Source organism: Dendrobates tinctorius, unplaced genomic scaffold (genome assembly GCF_039654945.1).
Source record: "Dendrobates tinctorius isolate UK_male_01 unplaced genomic scaffold, ASM3965494v1 ptg000232l, whole genome shotgun sequence".
Taxonomy (NCBI): Eukaryota; Metazoa; Chordata; class Amphibia; order Anura; family Dendrobatidae; genus Dendrobates; species Dendrobates tinctorius.
This window is the reverse complement of record NW_027361899.1, coordinates 12225457-12242104: the sequence shown is the minus strand read 5'-3', so window position 1 is coordinate 12242104 and position 16648 is coordinate 12225457.

Genomic DNA, 16648 nt, shown 5'->3' with positions numbered 1-16648 from the left:
GAGGCTATGGGGGGTGTCGTGCTGCACATGGGGAAGCTATGGAGTTGACATGCCATACATGGAGAGGCTATGGGGGTGGCATGCTGCACTTGTGGATGCTATGAGGGTGACATGCTGAACATGGGAAGGGTATGGGGGCCTCGTGGAGCATATGAGGAGGCTGTGTGGCGCTCATGCAGTGCATATAGGGAGGCTGTGCGGAGCTTTTACAGTTTATAAGGCTATGTGGGGGTCTCATACGATATATAGAAGCGGCTGTACTCGGGTTCAAACAATATATAGGGGATGTCAGCATACTTAATTCTGCTCGATATTAAGGGATACAATTAATATAACTATCGATAATTATAACATATTGATATTAAATATTGAGCAGAATTTTATTTTAATCTATTGGTTCGATCCTCCAAAGCTGTTATGGTCTCTCATGTGGCCCCCTTGGGAAAATTAATTGCCCACCCCTGCTGTAGACACTTTCTGTGCCCTGGCAGCTCTCAGGCTGAGAATGAAGACTTTATCCTTATGATCAAAACCTTCCGGCTCCAATCATTGCGATAGTCAACAAACTGCCCGAAAAATGATTGGGGTGGAGGAGAATATTCTGTATAGGATGGCGCCTACCATGGCGCCCAGAGCTGGCGTCACTGTCCCCGGCTTTGGACATTTTGAACATGAAGAGGAAGTCCGGGCTGTAGCTGATCGCTGACTTCCTCTTCATGCTCAAAACGTCTGAAGGCGGAGACAGTGAGGCCAGCTCTGATTGGGCGCCAGGGTCATGTGTCACAACAACCGCACGGGAGCCCCAGACCACCAATGACTATACCGCTGGAGCGGCGCCGGCACCAGAGACAAGTATAAGCTATTTTATCAGGGCCAAACATTTAGATCAAGAAGGGATTGTCCTAGTAGTGGATCCCCTTTAAGGATAAGTGTTTGGCTGCCTTTTCAATGTGCCCAATTATAGTTAGAGGGGCTAGCACGGCCCTTTCCTTGCTTGCCAGCCTCTGCCTCTTCCCTTTTGCATCCTGGAGGTGCTCACCCGGACTCACATTATACTTTTATATTATCTGCTCTATGAACAGGATATAAGGGATTTCACAAAAAACAATCAAAGCATTTTTAGGAACCAATAGTTATAAATGTAACTTTTCTATTTAGAATTAAAAATGTCCATTCTATAAAGTGAGGCCCCTGAGTAAATGTACTGGCTCCTGGAACTTGTCTATTCCAGGTTATGATAATCTGTAACTCTGCTAATTAAATTTCATGCAAAACTGAAAACTTCAACATTTAAGAGTCCGTGTTATCACAGTACAGAAGTGGCTGGGGTGGAGGAGGAGGCTATGCATACCAGGCCAGTGATTAGGAGGCCATGCATACCAGGATAGGGATGAGGAGGCCATGCCTATCAAGATAGGGAAGAGGAGGCCATGCCTATCAAGATAGGGAAGAGGAGGCCATGCCTATCAAGATAGGGAAGAGGAGGCCATGCCTATCAAGATAGGGATGAGGAGGCTATGCATACCAGGATAGGGATGAGGAGGCCATGCATACCAGGATAGGGATGAGGAGGCCATGCATACCAGGATAGGGATGAGGAGGCCATGCATACCAGGATAGGGATGAGGAGGCCATGCCTATCAAGATAGGGATGAGGAGGCCATGCCTATCAAGATAGGGATGAGGAGGCCATGCCTATCAAGATAGGGATGAGGAGGCTATGCATACCAGGATAGGGATGAGGAGGCTATGCATACCAGGATAGGGATGAGGAGGCCATGCATACCAGGATAGGGATGAGGAGGCCATGCATACCAGGATAGGGATGAAGAGGCCATGCCTATCAAGATAGGGATGAGGAGGCTATGCATACCAGGATAGGGATGAGGAGGCCATGCATACCAGGATAGGGATGAGGAGGCCTTGCATATCAGGATAGGGATGAGGAGACCATGCATACCAGGATAGGGATGAGGAGGCCTTGCATATCAGGATGGTGATGGGGACTATGCATACCAGGATAGGGATGAGGAGGCCATGCATACCAGGATAGGGATGAGGAGACCATGCATACCAGGATAGGGATGAGGAGGCCTTGCATATCAGGATAGGGATGAGGAGACCATGCATACCAGGATAGGGATGAGGAGGCCTTGCATATCAGGATGGTGATGGGGACTATGCATACCAGGATAGGGATGAGGGGACCATGCATACCAGGATAGGGATGAGGAGGCCATGCATACCAGGATAGGGATGAGGAGGCCATGCATACCAGGATAGGGATGAGGAGACCATGCATACCAGGATAGGGATGAGGAGGCCTTGCATATCAGGATGGTGATGGGGACTATGCATACCAAGATAGGGATGAGGGGACCATGCATACCAGGATAGGGATGAGGAGGCCATGCATACCAGGATAGGGATGAGGAGGCCATGCATACCAGGATAGGGATGAGGAGACCATGCATACCAGGATAGGGATGAGGAGGCCATGCATACCAGGATAGGGATGAGGAGGCCATGCATACCAGGATAGGGATGAGGAGGCCTTGCATATCAGGATGGTGATGGGGACTATGCATACCAGGATAGGGATGAGGGGACCATGCATACCAGGATAGGGATGAGGAGACCATGCATACCAGGATAGGGATGAGGAGGCCTTGCATATCAGGATGGTGATGGGGACTATGCATACCAGGATAGGGATGAGGGGACCATGCATACCAGGATAGGGATGAGGAGGCCATGCATACCAGGATAGGGATGAGGAGGCCATGCATACCAGGATAGGGATGAGGAGACCATGCATACCAGGATAGGGATGAGGAGGCCATGCATACCAGGATAGGGATGAGGAGACCATGCATACCAGGATAGGGATGAGGAGGCCTTGCATATCAGGATGGTGATGGGGACTATGCATACCAGGATAGGGATGAGGGGACCATGCATACCAGGATAGGGATGAGGAGGCCATGCATACCAGGATAGGGATGAGGAGGCCATGCATACCAGGATAGGGATGAGGAGGCCATGCATACCAGGATAGGGATGAGGAGACCATGCATACCAGGATAGGGATGAGGAGGCCTTGCATATCAGGATGGTGATGGGGACTATGCATACCAGGATAGGGATGAGGGGACCATGCATACCAGGATAGGGATGAGGAGGCCATGCATACCAGGATAGGGATGAGGAGGCCATGCATACCAGGATAGGGATGAGGAGGCCATGCATACCAGGATAGGGATGAGGAGGCCATGCATACCAGGATAGGGATGAAGAGGCCATGCCTATCAAGATAGGGATGAGGAGGCTATGCATACCAGGATAGGGATGAGGAGGCCATGCATACCAGGATAGGGATGAGGAGGCCTTGCATATCAGGATAGGGATGAGGAGACCATGCATACCAGGATAGGGATGAGGAGGCCTTGCATATCAGGATGGTGATGGGGACTATGCATACCAGGATAGGGATGAGGAGGCCATGCATACCAGGATAGGGATGAGGAGACCATGCATACCAGGATAGGGATGAGGAGGCCTTGCATATCAGGATAGGGATGAGGAGACCATGCATACCAGGATAGGGATGAGGAGGCCTTGCATATCAGGATGGTGATGGGGACTATGCATACCAGGATAGGGATGAGGGGACCATGCATACCAGGATAGGGATGAGGAGGCCATGCATACCAGGATAGGGATGAGGAGGCCATGCATACCAGGATAGGGATGAGGAGACCATGCATACCAGGATAGGGATGAGGAGGCCTTGCATATCAGGATGGTGATGGGGACTATGCATACCAAGATAGGGATGAGGGGACCATGCATACCAGGATAGGGATGAGGAGGCCATGCATACCAGGATAGGGATGAGGAGGCCATGCATACCAGGATAGGGATGAGGAGACCATGCATACCAGGATAGGGATGAGGAGGCCATGCATACCAGGATAGGGATGAGGAGGCCATGCATACCAGGATAGGGATGAGGAGGCCTTGCATATCAGGATGGTGATGGGGACTATGCATACCAGGATAGGGATGAGGGGACCATGCATACCAGGATAGGGATGAGGAGACCATGCATACCAGGATAGGGATGAGGAGGCTTTGCATATCAGGATGGTGATGGGGACTATGCATACCAGGATAGGGATGAGGGGACCATGCATACCAGGATAGGGATGAGGAGGCCATGCATACCAGGATAGGGATGAGGAGACCATGCATACCAGGATAGGGATGAGGAGGCCATGCATACCAGGATAGGGATGAGGAGACCATGCATACCAGGATAGGGATGAGGAGGCCTTGCATATCAGGATGGTGATGGGGACTATGCATACCAGGATAGGGATGAGGGGACCATGCATACCAGGATAGGGATGAGGAGGCCATGCATACCAGGATAGGGATGAGGAGGCCATGCATACCAGGATAGGGATGAGGAGGCCATGCATACCAGGATAGGGATGAGGAGACCATGCATACCAGGATAGGGATGAGGAGGCCTTGCATATCAGGATGGTGATGGGGACTATGCATACCAGGATAGGGATGAGGGGACCATGCATACCAGGATAGGGATGAGGAGGCCATGCATACCAGGATAGGGATGAGGAGGCCATGCATACCAGGATAGGGATGAGGAGGCCATGCATACCAGGATAGGGATGAGGAGGCCATGCATACCAGGATAGGGATGAGGAGGCCATGCATACCAGGATAGGGATGAGGAGACCATGCATACCAGGATAGGGATGAGGAGGCCTTGCATATCAGGATGGTGATGGGGACTATGCATACCAGGATAGGGATGAGGGGACCATGCATACCAGGATAGGGATGAGGAGGCCATGCATACCAGGATAGGGATGAGGAGGCCATGCATACCAGGATAGGGATGAGGAGGCCATGCATACCATAGGGATGAGGAGGCCATGCATACCAGGATAGGGATGAGGAGGCTATGCATACCAGGATAGGGATGAGGAGGCCATGCATACCAGGATAGGGATGAGGAGGCCATGCATACCAGGATAGGGATGAGGAGGCCATGCATACCAGGATAGGGATGAGGAGGCCATGCATACCAGGATAGGGATGAGGAGGCCATGCATACCAGGATAGGGATGAGGAGGCCATGCATACCAGGATAGGGATGAGGAGGCCATGCATACCAGGATAGGGATGAGGAGGCCATGCATACCAGGATAGGGATGAGGAGGCCATGCATACCAGGATAGGGAGGCCATGCATACCAGGATAGGGATGAGGAGGCCATGCATACCAGGATAGGAAGGCCATGCATACCAGGATAGGGATGAGGAGGCCATGCATACCAGGATAGGGAGGCCATGCATACCAGGATAGGGAGGCCATGCATACCAGGATAGGGATGTGGAGGCCATGCATACCAGGATAGGGATGAGGAGGCCATGCATACCAGGCCAGTGATTAGGAGGCCATGCATACCAGGATAGGGATGAGGAGGCCATGCATACCAGGCCAGTGATTAGGAGGCCATGCATACCAGGATAGGGATGAGGAGGACATGCATACCAGGATAGGGAGGCCATGCATACTAGGATAGGGATGACGGAGCTATGCATTCCAGGATGGTGATGGGGACCATGCATTCCAGGATTGGGGATATATATATAGGATAGGGGATATTAGTACAGAATTGACATTTTTTGCTTCAATTTCTTTCCTACACTAACAGCTTCACCAGCGATCAGCACAGTGATGCCGAGCGTGCGGCGTCGCTGTGTTAGTTAGTTACCAGCGCGCTGGTGCAGGGAGCTGGTGACTGGCGTACACATCGGGCATCCAAGAGACGTGCGTCCCTTGGATGTCCGATGTGTACGCTAGTTACCAGCAACACTGTGGCTCAGTGGTTAGCCACTGTGTTCGAATCCCACCAAGGACAACATCTGCAAGGAGTTTGTATGTTTTCCCCGTGTTTGCGTGGGTTTCCTCCGGGTTCTCCGGTTTCCTCCCACATTCCAAAGACATACTGATAGGGAATTTAGATTGTGAGCCCCATCGGGGAAAGTGATTATAATGTGTGCAAACTGTAAAGCGCTGCGGAATATGTTAGCGCTATATAAAAATAAAGATTATTATTATTATTCCTAATTTCCTCCTCTAAAACTTAAGTGCGTCTTATGGTCTGGTGTATCTTATAGTCTGAAAAATACGGTAAGCCCTTTAAAGTCACTTCAAATGTGAGGTGGTCCCTAAAAAAATTGCTTTGTAAATTTTGTTGTAAAAATTAAAAATAGCTGGTAAACTTTTAACCCTTATAACTTCCTAACACAAAAAAAATATATAATTCAAAAATTGTGCTGACGTAAAGTAGACATATGGGAAATGTTATTAACTATTATGTGTGACATAACTCTGATTTAAGGGGACAAAAATAAAAAGTTTGAAAATTGCAAAACTTTCAAAAGTTTTGCCAAGTTTCGTTTTTTTTTTTCACAAATAAACGCAAGTCATCAAAGAAATGTTACTGCTATCATGTACAGTATGTCACTAAAACAATCTCAAAATCAGTGGGATCCGTTGAAGCGTTCTTGAGTTACTACCACATAAAGTTACACTGGTCAGAATTGTAACATTTGCCCTGGTCATAAAGATGCAAACAGGGTTGGCGGGTAAAGGGGTTAAACAATCAGAATCAAAGGGTTCTCTAATCTCAGCAAATAAAAGAGCGCGCCCTTCTGTAAGTCCCTCCAGGATCCCACTATGCCCTGCAATAATATGCTGTGGAGTCTAAACCCAAGGCATTATATGATGTTATAGAGCTGTAAAAAGGGTTGTCCACTACTTGGACTCCCCCTCTTAAAGGGAACCTGTTTGTAGATACATGCTGTCCAAGCCAAGGGCACTATGAATCAGTGCAATTGAAGCAAGGTATGCTTTTCTCTGAAACAGTCCAGGGTTTCAGAGAAAATATAGTTAGAAGATGCAGCTAGGGACTGTAGAGAGAGGGGACTATTCCGACTTCTCCCTGCACCACTCTAGTTGATGGACAGATTTCTCCCATATGTGTAAATAGGGAGAGATTTGTCAATTATATAGAGTGACTGCCTGACAGGTTCGATTTAAATAATCAATTGCCCAATGTAAAATAAAAATAATATATCTTCCACACTAAGGGCCCCGTTACACACAACGATAATGTGAACGTTATCGTTGCAACGTCACCAGTTTGGTGACATTGCAGCTGTGTCGAAACGGCATCATTGCATGTGACACGTAGCAACGATCATCGATCAGTTGGCTGATCGTTAATCGTTGCCAAAAGGTCTGGGCCATAAATCTATCGTTGGTCTCCCGCTGGGCAGCACACATCGCTGCGTGTGACAGCGAGAGACCAACAATCAGCGAGGTCCTAGCGCCATACAGCAGATGCTGGGAGCTGGTATCCAGGGTAAACAGTAAGTAAAATGTACAATGATTTGAAGAAACATTCCCCAACTTCACTTCCTTCAGGCTGGCAAGCTCCTACCCAGGCTCTTAAAAAAATCTGAGCTTTACAGAGATTTCAAATGAATCCCCTTGTCCAGTATTGTACCGAACTGCATCAAAAGTATAAGGGTAAGTGCACACGTTGCGGATTGTGCTGCAGATTTGGCAAAATCTGCAGGTCAAAAGACCTGCGGTTTATCTGCGGATTAGCCTGCGGTTTGACACCTGGACAATGGAACAGGTGTAAAACCGCTGCGGAATCCGCACAAAGAAGTGACATGCTGCGGATTTGAAACCGCAGCAAATCAGCGCGGAAAAATTTGCAGCGTGTGCACTGCGGTTTTCATTTTCCATAGAAAATAAAGGTTCTGTACAACGCAGCAGAATCTGCTGAGGATCCGCAGGGCCAAAACCGCAGCGGATCCGCAGCAGAATCCGCAACGTGTGCACACACCCTAAGGAAAAAGGAATAAGTGACAGGAGTCTCAAAAGTAGAGAAGGCTATGGATAAAATTTAAAACCCATTTCCCAAAACGTTTCTTACCAGCGCTGGAACACAAGACACTTTCTTTTTGTCTCCATTATTCAAAGATACACAAACAGTTTTCCCAAGTACCTGATCTCCAGTTTTGTCATCTTCATCACTAGACGATGCGGACGAGTCTTCCTCTGGTCTACAGTAGATAAAAAATATAGTTGTTTGCATGTAAATTAGACATATTTCTTACATCTCCCTACTACGGTATACCAGGCACAGAACATGTCGCATATGTGGTCTAAGGGGGGGGGGGATCCGAAACCAAATTGATTTTAATCCTAAATGTCTGTGTTTAATGTCATGATCTAATCTCTTTTCTAATGTATTATCATTAAAAAGTCTCTTTAGTTCCCTCACAACTCTATCTGCTTTTCTTTTTTACCTAGCTCCTTTTTGATGACTCTTCATTTGAGAACCCCCAGTGCATGAGACGTTGTCAGGGGGGCAGAGGCTGCGGTCCAGAGCCTCACTGCTCTTACCGTGAAGAACCCTTACAGCCTCTGCCCCCAGCCTGAAACAAAGTGTCATCACTGACATCCGTTTCAGGGTTTGCGCTAGTCCCTGTCAGGAGAGCTCCCTTGTCATAGTGCATGTTTATTGAATGCCAAGTGACAGTACGCTCCCTCGACGGCTCTGAGAAGTGACAAGCCAGCAAGAGAGCGCACTGTCTGTACAAACAGAAAAACCGGTGAACAGAGGCCAGCCCACCCCCACAAGTGAAGTCATATTGTGAGGGAACGATAGGGACTTTTAATTAAAGTACAATAGAAAAGAGACTAGATTATTGCAGTAGACATTTAGGGTTAAAAAAATATATTAATTTCGGACCACCCATTAAAATCCACTGTCTCAGTTCTATAGTAAAATGGGTTATGGCTTCTGTTAGACTTAATTTTTCTTGAGGATATTTTATTATTATTTCTGCTTGTAAAAATGCTATAGATTTTGTGCATTTCTTTACAATTGTTTTTTTGGGTTGCATATTTTATGCAGACAATTTTAAGCATCCTATGGAAAAAATGAACGAAAAAGCAACACAAATTTTATTTTATTTATGGCAAAACAATCCCCCCCCAAAACTGTTTGGTCAGACTGCTCTCTGAAAGATATTACCCACTGCTTTATATATGGAAAATTGCTTTTTTTAGTACACATACAAAGAAGGTTTAAGTGCTCCGAGTGCGATTAAAGCACTTTTCAAGCCTCACCTTCCTATATTGGACTGACAGCTCAAGATAGTGAGCTGTCCGCAGGTCCACAGGCAACATGACCACATAAAACCTTTATTTTTTCCAGGTTTTCTTTTTTTTAATGGGTAGGTGAACGGTTGATTCACTTTAAACACCTCCAACCCAAGAAACAGTAAAACAATAACTAAAAATGCAACAAAAACATGTTTGTATTACACTCTGCAACAAAATGATTTCCTGAAATCACCTTATGTACGGAAAATTAAATAAATGGGTTATCCCAAGACAAACATTTCTTACCCATCACCCGCCTGCAGTACTGATCACGGAACTCCGATGTTTCCATCAGTCCCATAAGGACTGGCAGCTGCAGGGCACTTGCATGACAGCCACTGATTTGAACTCATCGCTGTGTAGGTGACATGTTTAGGAACACTCTTAGGCTATGTGCACACAGTGCGGATCCTCCCGCAGATTTTACTAAATCCGCAGGTCAAATGACCTGCATTTTTCCTGCGGATTTCTTCCTTTTTTTTTGCGGTTTTACTGCGGTTTTTGTGCGGTTTTCCACTGCGGTTTTAAACCTGCGGATTTGTAGAATGGAGCAGGTGGAAAACTGCAGCAAAACCGCACAAAAGAAGTGACATGCACTTCTTTTAAATCCGCAGCAATTCCGCACTGATTTTTCTGCACAGCTTTTTTTTTTTTTGCCATTGATTTACATTGTACTGTAAATCACAGTGCGGATCTGCAGCGTTTCTGAGCGGAAAAATCCGCAGCAAATCTGCATTGTGTGCACATAGCCTTAAATTTCCCTATAAATTCCAGCTATTTAATATATGAAGAAGTGTGGCGTGTGGCGCACCTGCGTTTTCTGCCAAGAGATGTGGATTCTAGGTGGAAAAATCTGCATTGGAATCCGCAACGTGTGCACATACCCTTATAGCTTTCAGCACTATAAGGGTGAGTGCACACGCTGCGGATTCTGCTGAAGAAGTTTCCGCGCCGATTTATCTAAATCCGCAGGTCAAAAGACCTGCGGTTTATCTGCGGATTTGCCTGCGGTTTGACACCTGTCATGGAGCAGGTGCCAAACCGCTGCGGAGTCCGCACAAAGAAATGACATGCTGCAGATTTAAAACAGCAGCAAATCCGCGTGGAAAGTTCCGCACCGTGGGCACTGCGGTTTTTGCTTTACATAGGTTCTAATGGTACTGTACACCGCAACAGAAAGTGAAATCTGCACTAAATCCACAGGTAAAACGCAGGTAATTTTACCTGCGGATTTAGCAAAATCCGCTTGGAAAAAACCGCAGCAGAATCCGCAGTGTTTGCAAACACTCTAAAGGTATGTACATGGTACATAATCATTTTTTTTTTAAAAAAAGCAATGTCTGTGTTTGTGCACGCTCATGCGTGTATGTGCTCATGATGCTTGCAATGTGTTTTAGGTTATGTGCACACGTTGCGGATTCTCCTGCGTTGTACAGTACCATTATTTTCAATGTAAAACAAAAACCGCTGTGCACATGCTGCAGACAAATCCACAGCATAAACGCTGCGAGTTCATTTCTGCAGCATGTCAATTCTTTGTGCGGATCCGCAGCGTTTTACACCTCTTCCATTGTAGGAATCCGCAGGTGTAAAAACACAGGGGAAATCCGCACAAAAATCTGCAGAAAATCCGCACAGAAAAATTTGCAGCACAATCCGCAACGTGTGCACATACCCTAACGGTATGTGCACACGGTGCGGATTGTGCTGCAGATTTTGTTCTGCAGAACTGCAAGTGATGTACAGTACCATTTAAGGCTATGTAAATAAAAAACGCAGTGCACATGCTGCAGATTTTTCCGTGCAGATTTAAAACTTCTTATGTGCAGATCTGTAGCAGTTTTACACCTGCTCCATTACAGAAATCTGCAGGTGTAAAACTGCAGGGGAAATCTGTACAAAAACCTGCAGTAAATCTGTACTAAATCCGCAGGTCATTTTACCTGCGGATTTAGCAAAATCTGCGCGGAAAATTCCACAGCAGAATCTGCAACGTGTGCACACTGCACATAGCCTTACAATAAGATCCTCCAGCTTGAAGATAGAGGAGGGAGAGGACGGAGGGGTTTAGGTGTGCTAAGTGCTGGCTAACAGGGCAGTGCAATGCATCATGGAACTTGTAGTATTAGAGCACAATATGTCAGGAGAAAGGAAGTTGTCGATTAACTCCATGAGAGCTGGAGCCAGCACTGAGGATGTGGTGCTAGATGCTAGCGAATGATACAAGGTAATATTGCTAAAATAAACACAGTGGATGTTTTTAGTGGCACATAATAGCAAGATTTATGAAAAAAAAAAAAAAAAAGTTATAGTAGTGGACAACTTCTTTAACCCCTTTACCCCCAAGGGTGGTTTGCACGTTCATGACCGGGCCAATTTTTACAATTCTGACCACTGTCCCTTTATGAGGTCATAACTCTGGAACGCTTCCATGGATCCCGGTGATTCTGACATTGTTTTCTCATGACATATTGTCCTTCATGTTAGTTCTAAAATTTCATTCAAATAACTTGTGTTTATTTGCAAAAAAAAAACGGAAATTTGGCGAAAATTTTGAAAATTTTGCAATTTTCCAACTTGGAATTTTTATGCCCTTAAATCACAGAGATACGGCACACAAAAAACTTAATAAATAACATTTCCCACATGTTTACTTTACATCAGCACAATTTGGGAACCAAAATTTTTTTTTTGTTAGGAAGTTATAAGGGTTAAAAGTTAACCAGCGATTTCTCATTTTTGCAACACCATTTTATTTCTATGGACCACATAGTAACATAGTTTTGAAGGCTGAAGGAAGACCTTATGTCCATCTAGTTCAGCCTATTTTTAGTGCAGCTGTTCTGCATTGTTGATCCTGGGGAAGGCAAAAAACCCACAGAGTAGAAGCCAATTTTCTCCATAGGGAAAAAAATTCCTTCCCCTGAGCTGGGTCAACCATCTACCTATAATATTCTGTTATTCGTAACCTTCTATACTGTTAGGGTGTGTGCAGACGCTGCGGAATCCGCTGCGGATTAATCCGCACGGATTTTGCAAAAACCGCAGATAAACCGCAGGTCAAAAGACCTGCGGATTATCTGCGGTTTTGCCTGCGGATTCACCATCTCCACAATGGTGGAGATAGGAACCCGCTGCGGATTCCGCAGAAAGAATTGACATGTCACTTCTTTCTGCGGTTTCAAAACAGCAGCAAATCCGCGCGGATTTTTCCGCTACATCTACACAGCGTTTTTTTTGTACCATTCATTTGAATGGTACTGTACACCGCAGCTAAAACTGCTGCGGGTCCGCAGCGGCCAAAAACGCTGCGGAAACGCAGCGGAATCCGCAGCGTGTGCACATACCCTTACTCACAAGAAAAGCCTCCATTCCTTTCTTAAATTCATTCAGTGAGTTGGCCATCACCACTTCCTCAGGAAGAGAATTCCAGAGCCTCACTGCTCTTACCGTGAAGAACCCTCTTCTATGATGGTGCAGAAATTGTCTTTCCTCCAAACGAAGAGAATGCCCCCTTGTTCTTGTCACAGTCCTTGGTACAAACAGCTCATTGGAGAGATCTCTGTATTGCCCTCTGATATACTTGTACTTATATATTAGGTCTCCCCTAAGTCTTCTCTTTTCTAGAGTAAATAGACCTAATTTTGATAACCTTTCTGGGTATTGTAGTGAACCAACTCCATTTATCATTTTAGTCGCCCGCCTTTGAACCCTTTCAAGTTCAGTAATGTCTTTCTTGAGCACCGGCGACCAAAATTGCACACAATCCTCCAAGTGTGGTCTGACGAGTGATTTGTACAGAGGCAGAATTATGTTTTCATCTCGTGTCCCCAGACCTCTTCTTTTTTGAATCAGATCTTTTTTATTAAACATTCAGGAATCAATACAGAAAGAATATGACATCTTATATAGCAAGTAAAATTTACATTGAGAGCAAATATTATTTAAAGGGTAAAACTCTTCCTGTGTAAGAATAAATAAAAAGAAGAAATCTCAAAACACAGATATTTGCATAAAATTGAGCCTATAAACAACATGGCTCCACAAATAAACAAAAATCAAAATTATACATCAGTGCCTCATTTCAGCGGGAAAACCATCCCCGCCAGCCGCGCCACTCCGCATCATATTTCGCCCCCCCCCCCGCCCCCCACGGATATCAGGTCCAATCCACCCCAGCTCCCTCCCACCGCGCCACTCAAAATCTACTTCGCCACAAAGGGCACTAGACTTTATTTTCACCCCCCAAGCATCCCCTCATCGCAAGCACAACAGCAACTGGTCCAACATCGCATCCCGTACCAGTGCGCCCGAGGGGAGACCCGGTGACTCCATCCATGGCTGCCAAATTTTGTAAAACTTTCTTAATGCATTTCTTTTTAAATAAGCCCCCCTTTCCAATCTGATGACATTATTTAGTTTATTTTTAAGCTCTGACAATGTTGGTGGCATAGGATCCAACCAATGATATGCAAGTATCTTTCTTGCCTGATACAGGATGCGTGCTATTCCCAGGGCCACTGCAGAGTCCGGGTCAACCCCCTCCTCCCACAAATTCAACAAACATAGACGAGGTGACGGTCGTATTGTGATATGGTATACTTGGGCTATGAGTCCCAGGGTCTGCCTCCAGAAATCCCCAATGTGCCCGCACTCCCACATAACATGCATCAAGTGGGCATCATCCTGCCCACACCTAACACATTGTGTATTGGGCCTAAGTCCCATTTTAAATAATAAGCTGGGTGTTTTATATACCCTGTGAATGAGATATATTTGCGAAAGCCGCTGGCACTCAGAAACCGCCATTTTAGGGACCTGTTCTAGAATATCGGACCACTGGTCCTCCGTCAGGGGGCCAACGTCCCGTTCCCACTTATTCTTAGCAGCAGTCAGTGGATATGTCTCCAGATGGGCAGGTAATAATCTTTTATATAATTCAGAGATAAGTCCCCTAGAAGACTCAGATGTAAGTAGCATATGTAGTGTTTGATTATGTGTCACTATCACCGGATTTGTCCTTCTCTGTTTTTCCAATGCATGTCTTAGCTGTAAGTACTGATAAAAGAAGACGTGCGGGAGGTGAAATTCTGTTCTCAATTGTTCAAAACTCTTAAGAGTATTATTTTGCAAAATTTGTGACACCAGATAAATCCCTTTATCTTCCCATCTTCCGAACCCCACCAGCTTTTTGATCTCTTGCAAATCCGGATTTCGCCACAATGGCCACAATTCCGTAGGCCCATTTATCTTCAAAAGAGACTTACCCCTATCCCACACCTTGAAAATCATAGCCAACGTGGGGTATCGTGCCCCATTTATCTGCCGTCTTCCCACCTCCAACTGGCACCCTGGATATTTCCATACCGATCCTTCCCTCACAATATCACCACCATTGTCACACGCCCCGTCTCTACCCCAACCCTTAAGATGTTGCATCTGGGAGGCTATAAAGTATATGAATGGGTTTGGCACCGCCAATCCTCCCTCCTCCTTCCCTCGCTGCAGTATCTCCAAGCGAATCCTAGCCTGTTTTTTCTTCCAAATTAATTCCCGGAATAATGTATTTATTTTTGCAAAAAAGTCCCTACAGATCCACACCGGAGAATTATGTATCAAATATAATAATTGTGGCATCATTACCATTTTGATTAAGTTAGATCTACCAATATTCGACAACGGCAGGCGACACCAAGTATGTACTTTTGCTCTAAATCGCTGCAACAGGGGCTCCAGATTCAGAGCCCGAAAATCCTTCGGGGCAGGACTAACAATTATACCCAGATACTTAAACCTCCGAACTACAGGGACCGGTATCTGCAAATCTGAGAAATCCGCCGGGAGAGGGTCTATCGGCATTAAAGCTGATTTGGACCAATTAATCCGAAGACCAGACCTCAGCCCAAATTCTCGAATGACCTCCATTGCCGGCAAAATCGAGGAATGTACCTTATCTAAATATAGAAGTAAATCATCCGCGTACAATGATATCCTCAACTCCACAGTTCCACATCTGAATCCCATTATTTCTCTGGACTTCCGAATTGCAACTGCCAATGGCTCCACCGCAGTAGCAAATAGCAAGGGCGAGAGCGGGCACCCCTGTCTAGTACCTCTCCCAAGAGGAAAAGACTCAGAGACCCTGCCATTAGCCCCAACCTTCGCCACCGGCGAGCCATATAACAGCCTCACCCAATTTATAAATCTGTGTCCAAAGCCCATTTTCCGAAGTACCGCCCACAAAAAACCCCACTCCAAACTATCGAACGCCTTAGCGGCGTCTAAGGACAAAATTGCTCTTCCCCCCAACTCCCCAGAACTATGTTGAATCCCCAAGTATAGTTTCCTAAGGTTCATAGATGTGGCTCTGCCTGGGATAAATCCCGTCTGATCCTTCTGTATAACAGATGAGATAACTCGGGACATCCTATTGGCGAGTACCTTGGCCAATAATTTAACATCTGTTGATAATAGGGAAATCGGGCGATATGAATCCGGAACCTCTGGATCCTTTCCGGGCTTTAATATTAAAACTATCAAAGCTTCCCTCATAGATGGCGGGAGGACCCTCTGCCTTTCAGCCTCTTCAAATACCTTAAGTAGCTTAGGTAGCAGTAAGGGTGCATAGGTTTTGTAAAACTCGCCAGGCAGGCCATCCATTCCTGGAGCCTTTTCATTTTGCATCTGACCAAGCGCCTCCTCCAACTCCTCCAACAGGATGTCCCGATCCAATGAATCCCTATCGCTATCAGCCAATGCAGGGAGAGAGAGAGCATCCAGGTACTGCTCAATCTCAGTCTCCGTGAGACTGCAATCTGATGTGTATAGTCGCATATAATACCTCCTTATCTCACTCACTATGTCCGCACTGTCTGTCACAGGACCACCCGAGTCCGTTTTTAGCCTATTGATATATGAAGATCCGTCCTGTGCTCTAATGACCGTGGCCAATAAATGTCCTACTCCCTCCCCCTCTATAAAATATTTTTGTTTGAGGAAATAACGTTTATTTGCTGCCGCCGACATGAGGTTTTCCCTGAGCGACCCCTGTGCCTTCTCCAAAGCTTTTTTAGTTTCCTCTGTCGGGTTGAGTATCACCGCAGCCTCCGCAACAGACACCTCCTGGATCAGACTCTGGGTGTAGCGTCTATTTTGGCTTTTCCGTGTGCATATTTCTCTAATATATAAGCCCCTGACATAGGCTTTCATGGAATCCCAGACTATGTGTGATGATGCAGAGTACTCATTAAGTTGAAAATATTCTAGAATGGCATCATGCAAAGATCCCCCTATAAGCTGGATCCAGAAGGGATTAAGCTTCCAGATAGGTCTAGATAGGGTGAGGGGGTGTCCCCATGAAAGT